The 18111-nt window shown below is 46.2% G+C and overlaps 1 protein-coding gene across 1 annotated transcript in view; it reads right to left on the bottom strand.

The window, feature by feature from the left end:
- Positions 1 to 16277, bottom strand: part of B3GALT5 (beta-1,3-galactosyltransferase 5) — a 41906-nt gene extending 25629 nt beyond the window's left edge. Inside the window, exon 1 of the mRNA XM_074534026.1 lies at positions 16178 to 16277. The gene's annotated coding sequence lies outside the window, so the exon portion shown is untranslated. The remainder of the gene's footprint in view (positions 1 to 16177) is intronic.
- Positions 16278 to 18111: the final 1834 nt, after the last annotated feature.

The following is an 18111-nucleotide window of genomic DNA, read 5'->3' as shown; positions in this document are numbered from 1 at the left end:
TGTGGTTCTGTGGTTCTAAACCCACACCCTTCGTAGACAAGACACACCAGGTACCTCACTGTGCACTATTTAAATTCCCTGATTTTATAACAGCACCTCTGCCACGGGGAGGGGGTTGGAACAGTGCTCACTTAATGAGATCAAAATATGTAAAATTCTACTGCAACTTGTGCAGACAAGGCCCAAATAGCTCTCAGCATCAGCAGTTAACAGGCTAAGTGGGCAGCCAGTGTTGTGTGCTGCTGATTCCTGTGCCCGTCAGTGCTCCTGGGGCTGCCTCCAGTCCTGCTTCCATCCCTCAGAGCACAGAAAGGTTTTTCCTGCTGACAGAATCGTGTCCAGGCAGGTTTTGAGCATCTCCAGAGAAGGAAACCCCTCAGCCTCTCTGGGCAGCCTCTTCCAATGCTTTGTCACCCCCACAGGAAAGCTTTCCTTCATATTCAGATGAAACTTCGTGTGTTGCAGTTTTTGCCTTGTCCTGCTGCTGGGCACCACTGGAAAGTCTGGCTCCATGCCCTTGGCACCTGTCTTTAAGATATTTGGGTGCATTGATAAGATCATGGAATCCCAAAATGGGTTGGAAGGGACCTCAAAGCCCATCCAGTGCCACCCCTGCCATGGCAGGGACACCTCCCACTGTCCCAGGCTGCTCCAAGCCCCAATGTCCAGCCTGGCCTTGGGCACTGTCAGGGATCCAGGGGCAGCCACAGCTGCTCTGGGCACCCTGTGCCAGCCCCTGCCCACCCTCACAGGGAAGGATTTCTTCCCAAAATCCTCCCTGAGGATCCCAAAGCCACCTCAGCACCTCAAAGATCAGGGTGAACTCTGGATCTGCAGGGCTTTCAGCTCTCCCTGCCCTCTGAGGATGGCTCAGGGCTGGCAGCCAGGGCTCTGTGGCTTTCAGCCCTTCCTCATCCTCATCCCCACGGCCTCACACGGCCAGGGCTCACAGGTTTGGCCTCAGCCATGACCTGCATGGAGCAGGCAGCTCCTCCTCATCCCCCTGGCTGGGTTGAGCCCTCCCAGCTGATCCCATCCCTGTCCTGTGCTGCTTTCCAGGGCCTGAATCCCATTAACACACCTCTCCCCCAGCACGAGGCCAGCACCTGGCAGAGAACCAGGAAAATACAGGTTGGATATTAGAAAAAAGTTTTTTATGGAAAGGGTGAGAAAGTTCTGGAATGGCTGCCCGGGGAGGTGGTGGAGTCCCCATCCCTGGGTGTGTTTAACAAAGCCTGGATGTGGCACTGGGGGCCAGGGTTCAGTTGAGGGGTTGGGGCTGGGCTGGACTCGATGGCCTTGAAGGTCTCTTCCAATCTGGTCATTCTGGGAATTCTGTGATTCTGTGATTCTGTGAATCTGTGACAGCATGGCACTGGTGCTCTCCAGTGCCCCCAGCCCTTCCCACATCCCTCCTGCTGCACTGGGGGATTTGGCTTGGAGCCGCTCAGGCTTTAACTCAGGCATGTGGTCTGTTCCAATAAGCTGTGCAGGTTATGAAATGCTGGGGCCACCAGAAAAGGGCAGCACAACCTCACCCTCACTGCCTGGAGCTCTCCTGGAAGGAACCCTTGGCATATCTGTGTGAGAAAATGGATTTGTAGAAAACTCTCAAAACCTAACAGAAGGCTCACACAGTGTGCATCTGTATGCAAACCTTGAAATAAAAAAATACTGCCTTAAAAATACCACAGAGTAAGACAGACATCGTTAAAAGAGAAAATGAACTAAAAACAAGTTTTGAAGAATGGCCTTACAAAAAAAGACTGGATACTTTAGAGAAATAGAACTATGAAAGATGCATTGTATTTAGACTCACAAAGAGTAATTTTAGATTATTTATTTATTTATTGTTATATATTATTTATATATTGTATATCATTATTTATATAATATTATTTATATTATTATATTATTATTTAGGCATTATTATATTATTATTATTAAGGCATTTGCAGCATGTGTAGCAAAAACTGATAGTGTATTGTAATTAGGAAATAGTTGGCTTCTGATTGTGATAACGAGAATTGTAACACCTGTATTATCTCACCCTCCAAATGAAACTAAAAAACAGAATAAAAGTTTTTAAAATGCCTCTCTGAGTGAGGAAAGGGCTCAATCCAACCTGCAGGGACAGGGTCTGTGCCCCCCTGAGCCCCCAGAGCTGCCCTCTCTGCCCTGGCACGGATGGGAATCCAATCACACGCTCCAGGGCTTCTGCCTGAAGGAATAAGGAAAGCAGATTAATTATTTTGGTCCCTGCCCACTGCACAAATAAGTGGAAGGTTGTGAAGGGTTTCTGTGTGTTTGTGGTTTTTTGCCCTGTTGGCTCATTTTGAAGGAAAATAAAAGAAAAAGGGAAAAGAAGAGGGAAAGGGAAAGGAAAGGGGAAAAGGGAATGGGGAAAAGGGGAAGAAAAAAGGAAAAGGGGACAATGGAAAGGAAAAAGGGGAAGGGGAAGAGGGAAAGGAAAAAGGGGGAAGGGAAAAAGGGAAAGGGAAAGAGATAAAGGGAAAGGGGAAATTGGGGGGAAAAAGAAGGGAAAATGGAAAAAGGGAAAAGGAATAAGGGAAAGGGGGGAAGGAAAAAAAGGAAAGGGAATAATGGAAAGGGGAAGAGGGAGAGGGGAAAAGGGAAAGGGAAAGGAAAAGGGGAAAGGAAAAAGGGGGAAGGGAAAAATAGAAAGGGAAAGCAATAAAGGGAAAAGGGAAATTGGAAAAAAAAGAGAAAGGGAAAATGGAAAAAAGGAAAGGGAAAAGGAAAAAAGGGAAAGGGGGAGAAGAAAAAGGAAAAAAGGAAAGGGAAAAATGGAAAGGGGAGAAAGTGGAAAAGAGAAAGGGGAAGAGGGAGAGGGAAAAGGGAAAGGAAAAAGGGGGAAGGGGAAAAAGGAAAGGGAAAATGGAAAGGGAAAAAGCAAAAGGGAAAGAGATAACGGGGAAGGGGAAAAGGGAAATTGGAAAAAAAAAAGGGGAAAATGGAAAAAAGGAAAGGGAAAAGGAAAAAGGGAAAGGGGGAAGGAGAAAAAGGAAAAAAGGGAAAGGGAATAATGGAACAGGTAAAAAGGAAAAAATAAAAAGGGAAAAGGGAAGAGGGAGGGGAGAAAGGAAAAGGAAAAAGGGAAAGGGAAAAAGCAAAAGGGAAAGAGATAAAGGGAAAGGGGAAATTGGAAAAAAGGAAAAAGGGAAAGGGAAAATGGAAAGAGTAAAAAGGGAAAAAGAGAAAGGATAAAAGTGAATGATAAAAAGTGAAAAAGAGAAAAAGGTAAAAAAATGAACAAGGGAAAGAAGGAAAGGGAAAGGGAAAGGGAAAGGGAAAGGGAAAGGGAAAGGGAAAGGGAAAGGGAAAGAAGGGAAAGGGAAAGAAGGGAAAGGGAAAGGGAAAGGGAAAGAAGGGAAAGGGAAAGAAGGGAAAGGGAAAGGGAAAGGGAAAGGGAAAGGGAAAGGGAAAGGGAAAGGGAAAGGGAAAGGGAAAGGGAAAGGGAAAGAAGGGAAAGGGTCAGTATGAGGCAGTCATGAAAAGCCCAGGGGAAGGTCGGGGTCACCCTGGAGCTGTCAGCTCCAAGGATGGAGCCCAGGCTTTGGGATGTGCTGCAGGATCTCCATCCATGCCTGGGAGCCCCTCTGGGAGCAGGGACCTGCAGCTCCCTCTGTGCCCTTAACCCCGAGGGAAGGACACCACCAGCCAAGGATGTGAGCCCGGGAAACAAAGGATTAAACCCAGGTTTGACCAAACTCCCACTGCTTCCCACCCAGCCTTATCTGCCCCCAGTGTTTCCCCAGCCCTGACTGATCTGAGCTCCTTTATCTGCTGCAGGGCATGAGATGGAGCCTGACTGAAGTGCCAGAAAATGCTCACTCAGTTCTGGCTCTAACAAATGGATCCCTCTGAGCTGCTGAGTTTAATCTGCTTTTATTTTTTTTTTTTTTTATTTATTATCAGCCATTTCCTGTTCTGGGCCAGCAAGAGAGCAAAAGCCAAGGGGAAGGTATCCAAGTGGAATATTTTTTGATGTGGTTCAAAACAAGGGCTTGTCAGGAAGGAAGTTTCAGGTCATTTGACTTGAAACTAAGTATACCAAAACTTCCAAATTTAAAAAATAAAGCCCACCCTGCCTTGCACATGTCCTGTGCAGAAGAGAAGGCTCCAAATCCAGCTGATCACGAGTTCATCTGCTGCTGGGCATGCCATTGGTAAAAAACGGGATGTAAAGGAAATGTGATTCAATATTGCCTTCAAAGAAGTTGGAAATTCAAAAAAGTTCTCCTGAAAGCTCAACAGAAATGAAATATTTTATATTTATATATTTTTTACTTTTATATATATTTTATATATAAATATTATATATATATATATATATATATATATATATATATATATATATATATATATATATATAAAAATTATATCTAGATATACATATAGTGATTCTTTGAAATATTTCCACTCTGTTTCAAGATGAATTCCAAGGAGTGAAACATGTTTTTCACAAAATAAAAAAATGCCATTTGGTGAACATTTATTTCTTATTTATATTCTTATTTATATTTATACTATTAATGTTTATATTCTTATTTTATTTCTTATATCTGGAACTGTTCTATAGCATGTCAGCATCAGAAATAAAATTATAACACTTTTCCCCTATATTTCAGGGGAAACCATGCTTGTCAGTACAGTTCTCCATCCACTTGCTCTACCACACAATTTTCTGTTCCCTCAAAGCATTTTTTGCAGTTGTTTTGTAAATTGAGTAATACCCCTGATTCCACAAATACTTATCAATGCTTTTAAAATACTTATACATGAAAAAATCCTTTTTTTTTTTTCTGTGTTGGGTTTTGGATTGAGCTTTTTTTCAGGTGGGTATTGGTCAACCACAAGTCCATCTTCTCCATGATGTCCTGGCTGTTTAACTCCTCACATCTACTCTGTGGTCAGCTTCTTTTTTCCTGTGTTTCCTGGGTTTATCAGGTACCTGGGGCTGGGATCTGGTGGGTGAGGATCCAGGCTGGAGCAGGGAATGTAGAGACATATTTTCTGAAAAATCTTTCCCTTAGGATTTTTTCCTCCTGAGAAGCTGGGAGGCCTCAGGAACAAAATGGAAACAATGATTATCTGCTGCTGTGGAATGCAACAGATGCATCTGTGATGGGTCTCATGTGGTTGTTTCTAATTAATGGCCAATCACAGTCAGCTGGCTCGGACTCTGTCTGAGACACAAACCTTTGTTATCATTCTTTCTTTTTCTATTCTTAGCCAGCCTTCTGTTGAAATCCTTTCTTCTATTCTTTTAGTATAGTTTTAATATAAAATATATCATAAAATAATAAATCAGCCTTCTGAAACATGGAGTCAGATCCTCATCTCTTCCCTCATCCTCAGACCCCTGTGAACACGGTCACAGGATGTGACCCTGAGAGGGGAGAGCTCCTGCAGGGGCTGCAGTGTTGAACCCCCATGCCCAAGGTGCCACTGCTGTGTGCCCCAGCTGCTGCTAAAATTCAGAACCATGGAATCTCTGAGGCTGGGAAAGACCTCCACCATCATCCAGTCCAAACTTTGATCCCCACCTTGTCCCCAGCCCAGAGCACTCAGTGCCACCTCCAGGGCACACCTGCAGGGATGGGCACTGCAAAGCTCCCTGGGCAGCCCCTGCCAAGGCCTGAGCTCCCTTTCCATGGGCAAATTGCTGCTGCTGTCCCAGCTGAGCCTGCCCTGGCCCAGCCTGAGGCCGCTCCCTCTGCTCCTGTCCCTGTTCCCTGGCAGCAGAGCCCGACCCCCCCGGCTGTGCCCTCCTGGCAGGGCCTTGTGCAGAGCCACGAGGGCCCCTGAGCCTCCTTTGCTCCAGCCTCAGCCCCTTCCCAGCTCCCTCAGCCCCTCCTGGGGCTCCAGCCCCTGCCCAGCTCCGTTCCCTGCCCTGGACACGCTCCAGCCCCTCCAGGGCTCTCCTGCAGGAGCAGAACTGGGCCCAGCCCTGGAGGGGCCTCTCAGAGCCAGCACAGAGGGACAATCCCTGCCCTGCTCCTGCTGCACACACAATTCCCCATCCAGCCCAGCTGCCAGGGGCCTCTTGCCCACCTGGGCACCCCTGGGCTCGTGTCCAGCCCCTGTCACAGCACCCCCAGGGCCTTTCCAGCCCTCCAGCCCCTCTGCCCAGCCTGGAGCTCCCTGGGGTTGTGGTAACCAACATTCCCTCTGTGAAGGGTGTCTGGTAATGGAGAGGATCTCCTTCATTTCTGCACTCTGGGCTGGGGCTTGCATCCCTCACCTTGCACAGGGGGACACCCTGAGCATATTTAAGAGTCACTAAATAAATGAAATAAATGGCTGATGGAACAAACCCTGCTCAAACACCAAGCTGAAGAGCTCCAGTCTTTGCTCCCTTGCCCCCTTACAGAGTTCAGGTCTTCTTACAGCCAGGGTGGCCAGAGTTTTAGTGTTTTACTTCATCCCTCTCCCATTCTGCCCCATGAAACACGAGCTCCAAGGTGTCCAGCTTGGAGCAGTTTATAGATTCACACAAGGGCAGTGTCCAGCTGAGTGTTTATAGATTTATTTCTGGGGGCTTCCTTGCCAGGTGACTTCACATGAATGGTATTCCTTAAACATGAAAAATGATTGTGAAGTGAAAGAATGGGAGGAAATGGCCTCAAGTTGTGCCCAGAGAAGTCCAGATTAGATATAAGAATAAAACATTTTCCCTGGAAGAGTGGTCAGGCATGGGAATGAGGTGCCCAGGGAGGTGGTGGAGCTGCCAGCTCTGGAATTGTTCAAGAGGTGTCTGAATGTGGCACTTGGGGAATGTGGTTCAGGGGTGATTTTGGTGGCTCTGAGTAGATAGTGAGGCTGGATAATTTTGGAGGTCTCTTCCAACCTCAATGATTCTGTGATTTTATGACAATTATATTTTAAAAAATAAACCTGCAGATAGTACAACTTGCTGTACTTATAATCATTTTATCTGGTCTCTAGTTTATATTCCCCCTCTCAACCCCTTTTTTTTTCAGGAGGACACAACCATGACCCACCCAGACCAGGGTGTGCTGTGCTCACCTAGATAAGGGGTGTCAGAACCCCCTCCAGCTCCTCTTTACAGTGAGTCAGGCCAGGAAAACTGGCTGCCCACAAGTTCAGAGCTCATTAATCTTTCATACGGGGCAGTAAAACATGGAGGAGCAGTAAATACATCTGTTCTTGTTTCCTTCAGACCACTAAATCATCTGGAGTCAGTCAGTGTGGGGCTTCTGATATTAAATCATCATCTCTTGAAGCAATTGGACACTCTGGAGTATTTTATTGGGTTTGTGTGGCTGAGCTTTGGCAGCAGGAGCAGGGACTACAGGAATTAGAATTCCCTTTTTGGCATCTTCTCAACACAAAGGGTGTCTCCCAGCCCCTGAACACAAAGAAAGAGGGGAAACACTTCATTTAAAAAAAAATCAGGCAAAATATGAGGGTCACTGACATTTGCTTTTGTGGAACCTTTCTATTTTAATCAAACTCCTTTAGAGGAAATGCCTTGTACAAAAAGCTCATCCAACCCACAGGAAAATAAAGACTTCTGCTTGGAGTCAGTTTTTGACCAAAAGGCAGCTGGTTGGGTTTTCTTTTTGCAAGAAAGAAAGAAAACTGAGAATGACACTGAGAAATGCTTCTAGGGATCCAGGGGCAACCAAAATTTCTCTAGGAAACCTGTTCTAGTGCCTTCTACCCTAGCAATAAAATATTTTTTCCTAATATCCAACTTAACCCTGCCCTCTGGCACTGGGAGCCATTCCCTGTGTGCTGTCCCTGCATCCCCTGGCAATTGTCTCTCTCCAGCTTTCCTGGGGCTCCTCCAGGCCCTGCAAGGCCGCCCTGAGCTCAGCCCAAAGCTTCTCCTGTGCAGGTGAGCAATGCCAGCTGTGCCAGCCTTTCCTGCCAGCAGAGCTGCTCCATCCCTCTGCCCATCCTGGAGCCTCCTCTGGGCTCTGCAGCAGCTCCAGCTCCTCCCTGCACTGGGGCAGCTCTGCAGGTGGGAAATCACCTGAGGGACACAGGGACACAATCCCATAGGGACACAGTCCCACAGGCGGTGGCCCCAAGCAAGGCAGAACATCCCGAGTTTCTGCTGCCGGCTCAGTGTCTAATTTGGAACCCCAAAATCCATCCTGACAGGGCAGAACCCTGCAGGAGGCTCTGACCTTCATGTGTGCCATGTCCCAAGCCCTGCTGCCAGCCTGGGTACTGTGGGCTCTGTCCCTATCCCAAGGAGGCTCCAGCACCTCCCGGGATTATCCCAGGCAGGGATCGAGTGTCAGCCCGGCTCTCTGATCTCTGTTGGACACGAGTCCAACACAGCCCCCTTCAGACAGAGGCACCAAAATATCTGTGCTTTTAGCTCTTCCTCTCAGATCTAAAACCTCTTAGAGCTCTTCCTCTCTCCAAGAGGGTGATGCTGAGGTTTGGAACAGGAACAGTCAGGCAAAGATCACCCTGGGTTAAAAATAAGAACAGAATGCAGGATCATTTGCTAAGGACATCATTTGCTAAGGACATTCAGCACAGGCTGAATTCACTTTTTCCAAGTGCCTCTGGCACACTACAGGTCCTGCACACCCAGTATTTACTGTCCCTCCTTGTTTTTTACATCCCATGTTCCTCCTGATATGTGCACATCTGCACAAAGATGTTATTGCCCATTCCTCTGGAATAAATTCTTTCCCCAGCTTTATGCTTTCTCTGTACCTGAGTACGAAACAACTGTAATTATCCAACATTTTTTGGGAATTTCCAATTTGGAAATGTTGCTGTTCTACACCAACCAAGGTCCTGTTGCCTCCTCTAATAAACTGGACAGTGCCAGACCTGGATTACTGGAATTTCTTCTCCCCAGTTAATTTTTAATAATTACAGCAATTACTGGAATTTCTTCTCCCCAATCTCCTCAGTGTGGATTGAGCCCTTTTAGTCAGGATTAAAGCACTGCTCAGGACCTGCCCCAAAGGAAGTGCCAGGGCAGTGCTTTGCAGTGTGACCAGATATCCCCTGTACTTCTGAAAATAACTTCTTGGGACAGCTACTCATCACATTCCTCTTTGCCACGGCTGCATCACGTTACAGCTCCCCACAGCCTGGAGACAAACCTGTGCACACAAAATTCTGCCTCCTGGGCCAGTCCTGGGAGGACAGGACCCCAGTTTCTAGCAGAAATTCTTATTAGCCCCCAAAGCAAGTGATGCTGGGACTCCATGCCTTCAGATTTTGTCTGATATCTGAACTTGGGGATATTTCTTTCTGGGATGCTGTCCTGGTTTCCTCCACTCTGGCAATGCTCCTCAGCTCCCTGCAGTTCTCATTTCTTTGGCACAGGCAGCCTGAGCTGGGGCTGGAGTTAAACAGTCCCAGGACCCATCCTTGGAGGTTTTCCCTTCCTCCTCCTTCCCCGCAGCCTCCCCAGTGCTGGGGATCAGGTGGGGTGTCCTCCCCACAGCACAGCTGTGACTCCCTGTGGATGGATTTAGAATGATCAGGCAGGTTCATATAACACAACCTTTCACATTTTTCACAACTGTCTCTACGTGCTAGTAAAAGAAAATTAATTGTTTTATTTTGAAGGGTCTAACACTGCTAACGTTTCTTAATGTATCAGTGATTGCAGTGGGTGTGGCAATAATTTGTTGTCTTGGTTTGGAAAGACAGGTGCCTGCTAAGGAAGGCAGGAGTCTCTCTTGAAATGGAGAATGTGAACCCTTGTCACCTTTCCAAATTCCTATAAATTTTAAATTAAGGGGCTCTCAGGCAACAAATATGGGAGCAGAGAATAACAGTTCTTTAATAGGGAAGAAAAGGATAAAATAAACAATGCAGTACACTAAACCAACACTGACAGAATCAGAACCCAACCTGACACCCTGTGGGTCAGGGTGTTGGCAGCAGTCCCATTGGAATTGTGGCTCAGCCCTCCTGCAGTGTCAGGGGTGGTTCTGCTGGAGCAGGGATCCTGCAGAAGGGTGGAGTCTTCCTTGAAGATCCAGTGGGAGAAGAGGCAGCTGCTGTTTCTCTGGGAATCCAGTGGAGAAGCCGAGCTGGTGTTCCAGAATCTCCAGATTATATCCAGGTAGGAATGCTTGGCTCCTCCCTCTGGGCTCACATCTCCCAATGGGATGCTGTAGTTCTTATCAGCCATTCAATGGCTGTTATCAGCAGATGCCCCCCTGGAGGGAGGAGTGATTGTGGAAGAGATAAGGCAAACTGTCCACTTGACAAAAGACAATTGCCATGCAGATGGTAATGGAATACATCCTGCCTTGCAATCTGGAGCATTTGTTTACTTAGCTACAACCTAACTTGATCTAGTTCTTTCAAAGCCATTGCTGAAGCCAGCTGGGGTAAAAACAAACCTGCTGAAACTTTTTTCGCAACATTCTAAGGCATTAAATCACTTTTACAGTTTTCATCACAATGATGAAAGCAGATCTTGTTTTCCTATGTTTTTTCTTTAAAAATACTGTATTTTTTCTTAAAAAATAGTCACTATAATAGTACTTAATACTTTAAAAATACTTTTTTTTCTTAAAAATATATAACTATAATAAATAAATAAAAATATATAACTATAATAACTCACTATAACTTTTCTTTAAAATGCTCACTATAATAAGACCTACTGCTTTGGCAGTAGGTGTTATTACAGTGAGTATTTCAGTATTACATGGGCTACTTTCAAGGCTTGATGGAATGTTCTGCTAACCAGACAAGCATTAGCACACAAACCATTGTTCTATTTTTCCTTGCTTTTCTACTTCTTACATCATTTTTTGCTGACCAATCTCATGGCTACTGCTTAGCTCTAATCACAGTTCTGTTGTCTCTGAGGCCTTTTGAAACTTTCCCAAAACCCTCTGATTTTATAGATTCCCAACAACTCCCCACCCAAATTCTGGCCCTCCAAAGCTGCTTCCTCCACCTCCTGTATTTGTCTCTGGATTGGCCACACTGAAAACAACCCCAAAACCAGCCTGAGGCTGGCTAGAAGCTGAATATCATTTTCTTACAGTGATTTATCTGATTAAGGCCACACAGACACCAGTATCCAACCCACTGCAACTTGGTGCAGCATGACCCATCATTAAAGCCCAACAAGACTCAAATGCAGATGGAAAAGTACTGGAGGCCACAGGAAGCCAGTATTCCTGCTCCATCCCTGGCTACTGGAATCACTCCTGTGCAATGCCATGCCAAAACTGTCACCTCCCTGGCCAGAGGGGGGCTGGAAGAGAATATGCCTGTTTGATTTATTTATTTTGAGACTATTGTGGAAGTGCTTCGCTTTTGTCAGAATAAAATATTAAACAAACAAAAAAAAATCCTCCCATGGTGAGGGGTAAGGGAAACACAGGCTGGGCATTAGGGAAGAAGGCAGCTCCTGTGCTTGGTGCTGCAAATTTCATCAGGGTAATGTGATTTTGAGGGCTCAGGCTGGCAACAGGCAGGCTCAGCACTGCTCAGCACAGGGCTCCAGCTCACCTGCAGCTCCTGCTGGGCCCCACCAGAGCAGGGACTGCAAATTGGAGCTGACAGGACAGTGGCATCCAGCCAGGATCCCATCCTGGAGTGTGACCGTGTTCACAGGGGTCTCAGGATGAGGGAAGAGACGAGGATCTGACTCCATGTTTCAGAAGGCTGATTTATTATTTTATTATATATATTATATTAAAACTATGCTAAAAAAATAGAAGAAAGGATTTCATCAGAAGGCTAGCTAAGAATAGAATAGCAAAGAATGATAAAGGTTTGTGGCTCGGGCTCTCTGTCTGAGCCAGGTCATTAATTAGAAACAACCAACATGGGCCAATCACAGATGCACCTGTGGCATTTCACAGCAGCAGATAACCATTGTTTACATTTTGTTCCTGAGGCCTCTCAGTTTCTCAGGAGGAAAAACCCTAAGGAAAGAATTTTTCGTAAAAGATGTCTGTGACAGTGAAGCTCAGCAGAGCAGAAATCACCATACTTTGAGCCCAGCCCCATAGCTCAGGGTCAGGATCCCACAGCCACCCTCACCCTCTCTTTGTGCACTCTGAGCTCTGATGTGTCCTGGTGTCTGTCTTGGAATCACAGAGCCATTTAGGTTGGAAAAGGCCTTTAAGATCATCAAGACCAACCGTTCTCCAGCACACCAAGGCCACCAGTGCCCCATGTCGCCAAATGCCACATCTGCAGAGCTTTTAAATCCCTACAGGGATGGAGATCCAGCACTGTCCTGAGCAGCTCATCCCAATGTTCAACAAACCTTTCCTTGCATAATTTTTTCCTCATATCCCATATAAACTTCCCTTAGTGCAATTTGAGGCCCCCTTCCCTTCCCTTCCCTTCCCTTCCCTTCCCTTCCCTTCCCTTCCCTTCCCTTCCCTTCCCTTCCCTTCCCTTCCCTTCCCTTCCCTTCCCTTCCCTTCCCTTCCCTTCCCTTCCCTTCCCTTCCCTTCCCTTCCCTTCCCTTTCCTTGAAATTTCCTTGAAATTTCCTTTCCTTGAAATTTCCTTTCCTTGAAATTTCCTTTCCTTTCCTTTCCTTTCCTTTCCTTGAAATTTCCTTTCCTTTCCTTGAAATTTCCTTTCCTTGAAATTTCCTTTCCTTTCCTTTCCTTGAAATTTCCTTTCCTTTCCTTTCCTTTCCTTGAAATTTCCTTTCCTTTCCTTGAAATTTCCTTTCCTTGAAATTTCCTTGAAATTTCCTTGAAATTTCCTTTCCTTTCCTTTCCTTTCCTTGAAATTTCCTTTCCTTTCCTTTCCTTGAAATTTCCTTTCCTTTCCTTGAAATTTCCTTTCCTTTCCTTTCCTTGAAATTTCCTTTCCTTTCCTTTCCTTGGAATTTCCTTTCCTTGAAATTTCCTTGAAATTTCCTTTCCTGAACTTTCATTTTTTTCCCCCTTTCCTCTTTCCTTTCCTCTCCTTTCACTTTCCACTTTCCTAGAACTTTCCTGGAACTTTCCTTTCCTGTCCCTTGCTACCCAGAAGCAGACCCTGACCCCCACCTGGCCCCACTCTCCTGTCAGGGATTTGTGGAGAGGGAGAAGATCTTTGGGATTTGGTTTCTCTTTGATCCACTGAGCTCCACTCTGGTGCTACACAGTCAAGGAGAAAAAAACCCCAAAAAATCCCAAAAAAAACCCCAAACCAAACCAAAAAAAAAAAAAAAAAAAAAAAAAACCCAAACCAAACTTAAAACCAAAACTTCTAGATTCTTGCATTGTTTTGTGCAATGGTTCTTTTTCTGGGGCTGTGCTCTCCTGAGGATTGCACTGCTGGGGAAGGAGAGGTGCTAACAGGGTTTTCCACACCTCTCAGCAAACCCCAGCTAGCTGGCAGGAGGGCACTCTGTGTGACATCTTCCTCTGCACACGTGAGGAAGTGGCCTCTGCAGCCTCAGAAATATGCTCCAGACTTTTCCAGTGAAGCAGGAAACACAGATAAGTTCTTTTCTGCTTTAAAATGTCACAAAATCACAGAAACATCAAGGGTGGAGGAAACATTCACGGCCATCCAGTGAGCAAAAAGGAGTGAAATGTGAGGATGAGCATATTCTCAGCCATTTCTCCTGCAGGCTGCTAAACAGGAGAGTTTGGTGAGAAAGCAGTGAAAATACCATGTGAGGGAGAAGGTTTGATAGCTGTCAGATATCAATATCATGGGGGGAAAAAAGTGATCACTTTTCAAGGAGAATGGACAACCCAGAGGCAAATCATCTTATGAAAGGAAGAACGTGCAGTTATGGTTTAATCTTTTCACGAGTGCATTGATATTTTGATTTTATTCCCACAAATTCTTTTCTCATAAAGGTGAAAGGAAGTTAGCTGGGTGTATGTTCTATGACCATCTGTCAGAGCTGGGGAGTTCTCTGCTGTCCATGGGGCAGTTTTTCCTTTCTCTCTGCCACAGCCAACCCTCCCTCCAGGAGATCTCTGCTGTCCATGGCCACTGAGTGTCCCTGCAGGGCTGATCCAATCCCAGCATCCCATGGGGAGATGCTCCGCCCAGGGGAGGAGCCAAGCATTCCTACCTGGATCCAATCTGAGGTGCTGGCACAGTACAGCAGCCTTTGCCCCCTGCATTGCCAGAGGAGCAGCTTTCTGCTGCCCTGCATTGCCAGAGGGAGCCCAGGCCCATCTGCAGCAGCCCTGGAGCTGCAGAGGAAAACTCCCCCCTTGTGCAGGATCCCTGCTGCAGCAGAGCCACAGCTGGCACTGCAGGAGGGCTGAGCCCCCATGGATGGGGCTGGGACACCGCCCTGACACACAGGGGGCAGGCAGGGTTGTTTTGTGTTACTGAATTTTTATTTTATTTTTATTTTCTTCTGTAATGAAGAACTGTCATTCCTACTCCCATATCTTTGCCTGAGAGCCCCTTAATTTCAAAATTACAATAATTCAGAGGGAGGACATTTACATTTTTCATTTCAAGGGAGTCTCCTGCTTTCCTTAGCAGACACCTGGCTTTTCAAACCAAGACACCAGCCTATGGTCAAAACTTGGGCTTGGACAAGCTGGTATCAAAACTCAGCTTCTCTTAAATGCAGTGACAGAGTTACTCCTCACAAATCAAACATCCTGACAGAGAATGGTACAGTGGCTCAAAGAAACTATGGCCTCTAAAGCAGTCCCAGGTGTTCTCAGAGATTCATCCTTCATCTCTCCACAGTTCCTTCCTACTTTTATCCCTGGAGGTATTTAAAAGTGAAGATGTGACCCTTAAGGAAGATTTTTAGTGGTGGGGTTGGCAGTGTTAAGTTCATGGTTGGATTCAGGGATCTCAAGGGTCTTTTCCCACCTAAATGATCCCAAATTCTCAGTGACAGAAAGGCATCACCACGATTCTCCACTCCTAATTTCGACTCCTGTGCCCTTGATTTGTGTCACACAACTCTGCACTCCAGTAACCAGTGAGTTCCTTTCCCCTGAGCTAAATGGAGACAGAAACTCATTCAGATGAGTCTCAGCTGAGATTTATTGCTTCCTCCCCGTGCTTCTTGCTTGGCAATGATGGGAACAACAAGCATCCTTCAGGATATCTGACATCAAACCTAAAACTCACAATCTGCTTCCTGAAGGAATGATTGTCTTGAGTTCTCAACTTCCCAGATGATATGTCAAGCATATTTCCAGCCTCCCAAAGCTGCCAAAGGATGCAGACAGACTTATCTCCTGACATTAAAGAGAGGACTGTAAGCAAGTTTTATTACTTGGAAGGTGGATGAATGGATGTGGTGGCTGGAAAAGTGGCCAGAAACCCTGACTGGGGGCTGGCACTGCCCTGGCAAAGCTCCTGAACAGTTTAATTTCTCTCCAGTGAATTTCACAAAGAGAAAATTTTCATTTTCATTTCAAAACTCCTGAACAGTTTCATTTCTCTTCAATGAATTTCACAAAGAGAAAATTTTCTCCTTTCTTAGTAGAAGATCTCTCACACACTTAGTGGGCTCAGAAGTGCTCTCACCCATGGCCCAAGTTCCCTTCTGGACCTGCCATTCCAAATCCTTTATTAGCAACAGAGTGCAGCACCTCAGATTCACTTTCCCACAAAACAAACAATTGACTAACTCAATCCACTCTGTTGCTTGCCATGGTACTCAAAATCACGTCTTTGACACTTCAGCAGCGTGTGAAAGTTGACAATCAATCATCCCCAAGTGCCAACAGCCACATCCTATGACATATATGGATCTGTAGGAAGCATAGCTTGAAGCCTTTCTAATTTTAGCTTGTTTCAGGATACGAGAAGTTTCAAGCATCAATCATGCAAGGAAAATGCTTTACATACCAAAGTGTCACCAAAAAAAAAAAAACAAAAAAACAAAGTACAGCCTGCTGGTTTGTGTGTAACTGGGGTGCACTGGGAGGATTTTGCATCCATGGATTCCTGAAGCCTGTGAAATGCTGTGTACTCTGTGCTAACCAGCTGCAGTTTCCTTCTCCCAGTAAAACAGGAATATATACATGCAGGCAGTATTCCTCCAAGTGCATGTAAGCCAATAGCTCACAAATTCGTGCTACTGATTTTCATTCAGCTGCAGTTTAGAAAAGATTGAATTCTTTGCACTAAATTACTGCAGAAAGTATTAAGCTTATGTAAGCAGAATTAACATTATGGCTAAAACCACCAAGCAGCAGCCGGCCCCAGTTTATCCTTGGCATACTCACAGCCCCCTTTTCTCCTGGCAGGAAGGATGGCCAGCCCGTGCTGATCCCAAGGAACATCCCAAATTTCAGTGCTGGCTGCAGGACCTTTGCTGTCCCATTTGCTGTCCCACCCCAGGCACCAGCTGAAGACCAGGGCAGCGTGTCCCTCCCACGTGGGAGGCTCAGCATTCCTCACATTCCCTCCCAGCCTTCCCAGATTAGACCCTGTTCAGAAGATCACTGCTGTATTTCTGCCTTAACAAGAGTGGGCAAAGTGTGGTGGGTTTTGTCTCAAACCCAAAGGCTGCAGCCCTGCCTGATGTCCTGAGCGCTCTCAGGGGTTTTGTTCTAAGGGAAAAGTGGAACTTGTGGTTCAGCAGGCACAGGGAATACATCAAGGCACAGCACACATTGGATCTACCACATTTCCAGAGTGGTTAACAGTTCTGTGTTTATGTTGTCCACCCTGCTCCCCAAAGTCCTTCTGCTCCAAACCTCTGCAGCAATGAATGGCTGCTGTCCTGGTTTGGCTGCTGGTGAGATGAGGAAAATTTCCCCCAGGAAGAGAAATTACCTGCAGGAATGTAAGAAATGCTAAAATCAGCGGCTCACCCAAGCTGGTACTCAGTCTTTGAAAATGGAAACAGGAAAAACTATTTAAGAATAGCAATATTTAAATCCTTTTGCTGCCAGTCACCTGCATCTGTGATTCCTTGGATTTGGGATGTTGTGGACAAATCCCAGGCTGTAGTATCCATCTAGATTTGGGAATTTGTTGTGGACACATCCCAGGCTGTAGGATCCATTTATGACCCTGCTGTTCCTGACATTGCCCAATCCCTTCACATTGCCATTGTTAGCTTCCATAACATCCTGTGACGACAAATTCCAACATTTCCTGACTCACTCCATAAAAACATTCTCACTCTTTTCTCTTTCAAGGCAATCTATTAATTTCATTGTGTCTGCTAATTTTCATTATGGTGTTGCAGGATTTTCTGACTCACTCTTCTGCATTCATCTTTATGATTTTTTGTAGCTTCCTTGGCTTCCTCTCCAAATTGAAAAGTCTTTTCAGCCTCCTCATGGAGCAGCTGTTTCCTCCCCTCCAGCTGCTGTTCTCTCTGTATTTCTCACATCCCCAGGTCTTCCCTGAGACCAGACTGCACAGCCTGTTCATCACAGCCAGGTCTGTATGGCTGCAAAGCCCTGCCATCCTGCTGACAGAGCATTTCCCTGGGTCTTGGCCACTGCTGCACCTTGGGCTGATGCTTTTGGAAGGAGCTGGAGCTGCTGCAGAGAGCCCAGAGGAGGCTCCAGGATGGGCAGAGGGCTGGAGCAGCTCTGCTGGCAGGAAAGGCTGGCACAGCTGGCATTGCTCACCTGCACAGGAGAAGCTTTGGGCTGAGCTCAGGGCGGCCTTGCAGGGCCTGGAGGAGCCCCAGGAAAGCTGGAGAGAGACAATTGCCAGGGGATGCAGGGACAGCACACAGGGAATGGCTCCCAGTGCCAGAGGGCAGGGTTAGATGAGATATCAGGAGGAAATTTTTCCCTGTGAGAGTGCTGAGGCCCTGGCAGAGGTTGTCCAGAAAAGTTTTGGCTGCCCTTGGATCCCTGGAAATGTCCAAGGCCAGGTTGGACACTGGAGCTTGGAGAAACCTGGGACAGTGGAAGGTGTCCCTGCCCAGGCTGGAATGAGATGATCTTTATGGTCCCATTTCAATTCAGGCCATTTAGTGATTCTATCATTTATGCAGCTGCTAAAGTCAAATGTCCCTGGATCCCTGGAAATGTCCAAGGCCAGGTTGGATGCAACTCTGAACAACCTCAGATAGTGGAAACTGGATGATCTTTAAGGTCCCTTCCAAACCAAACCATTCCATGATTCTATGACTCCATAGCTTTGTACAGCTCACAACCCTAAAGATGGAGAAAACATCTGCAGAGGGTGAAAT

This window comes from Zonotrichia albicollis, chromosome 2 (assembly GCF_047830755.1).
Source record: "Zonotrichia albicollis isolate bZonAlb1 chromosome 2, bZonAlb1.hap1, whole genome shotgun sequence".
In the NCBI taxonomy this organism is placed as follows: domain Eukaryota; kingdom Metazoa; phylum Chordata; class Aves; order Passeriformes; family Passerellidae; genus Zonotrichia; species Zonotrichia albicollis.
The sequence above is the reverse complement of the archived record's forward strand: the minus strand, read 5'-3'. Positions and strand labels throughout refer to the sequence as shown.